Here is a 1,628-nt window from a genome sequence, read left to right as displayed (position 1 = left end):
GTCATATGAGAAAAAGTAAAAGTAACAAAATAATATGACTGTGGAGTATTGTCTTGCCGGCATGGGTCATTTATTGGGCAAATTATGAAATGTTATGAAATTCAATTCAGTGTTTTCCTATACAAAATGTCAAATAATATCATGAAACATATAAATTACATGTTAGATAATAACATATGACACAAACAATGTGATCTAATAGAATTTAACATGTAAAATAAATGTTGGGTAATAACGTATGGAACAACTCTACTACAATAAAAAATGTTTGCTATAGACAAAATTATATATGGAAATCACATGATTGTGGAGTATTGTCTTGCCGGCAACCGTCAATTATAGTTCAAATTATTAAATATTTAAGTTATTCGTGTGTTATATTTAAATTAATACATGAAGAATTAATAGTGAGTGGTTGCATTTGAAAAAAGTATCATTCTTAAGGAAATGGTGTTCAAAAACCTATATATGGAGTGGTGTCGCGCAAGGCAAGTCATATGAGAAAAAGTAAAAGTAACAAAATAATATGACTGTGGAGTATTGTCTTGCCGGCATGGATAATTTATTGGGCAAATTATGAAATGTTATGAAATTCAATTCAGTGTTTTCCTATACAAAATGTCAAATAATATCATGAAACATATAAATTACATGTTAGATAATAACATATGACACAAACAATGTGATATAATAGAATTTAACATGTAAAATAAATTTTGGGTAATAACGTATGGAACAACTCTAGTACAATAAAAAATGTTTGCTATAGACAAAATTATATATGGAAATCACATGATTGTGGAGTATTGTCTTGCCGGCAGCCGTCAATTATAGTTCAAATTATTAAATATTTAAGTTATTCGTGTGTTATATTTAAATTAATACATGAAGAATTAATAGTGAGTGGTTGCATTTGAAAAAGTATCATTCTTAAGGAAATGGTGTTCAAAAACCTATATATGGAGTGGTGTCGCGCAAGGCAAGTCATATGAGAAAAAGTAAAAGTAACAAAATAATATGACTGTGGAGTATTGTCTTGCCGGCATGGGTCATTTATTGGGCAAATTATGAAATGTTATGAAATTCAATTCAGTGTTTTCCAATACAAAATGTCAAATAATATCATGAAACATATAAATTACATGTTAGATAATAACATATGACACAAACAATGTGATATAATAGAATTTAACATGTAAAATAAATGTTGGGTAATAACGTATGGAACAACTCTACTACAATAAAAAATGTTTGCTATAGACAAAATTATATATGGAAATCACATGATTGTGGAGTATTGTCTTGCCGGCAGCCGTCAATTATAGTTCAAATTATTAAATATTTAAGTTATTCGTGTGTTATATTTAAATTAATACATGAAGAATTAATAGTGAGTGGTTGCATTTGAAAAAAGTATCATTCTTAAGGAAATGGTGTTCAAAAACCTATATATGGAGTGGTGTCGCGCAAGGCAAGTCATATGAGAAAAAGTAAAAGTAACAAAATAATATGACTGTGGAGTATTGTCTTGCCGGCATGGATCATTTATTGGGCAAATTATGAAAAATGAAGTTAATCTTGTATTATATTTTATTTAATACATGAAGAATTAATGTTGGGTGGTAGCA

This window comes from Drosophila grimshawi, unplaced genomic scaffold, assembly GCF_018153295.1.
Source record: "Drosophila grimshawi isolate 15287-2541.00 unplaced genomic scaffold, ASM1815329v1 contig_706, whole genome shotgun sequence".
NCBI classification, from domain to species: domain Eukaryota; kingdom Metazoa; phylum Arthropoda; class Insecta; order Diptera; family Drosophilidae; genus Drosophila; species Drosophila grimshawi.
Note: the sequence above shows the minus strand (reverse complement) of the source record.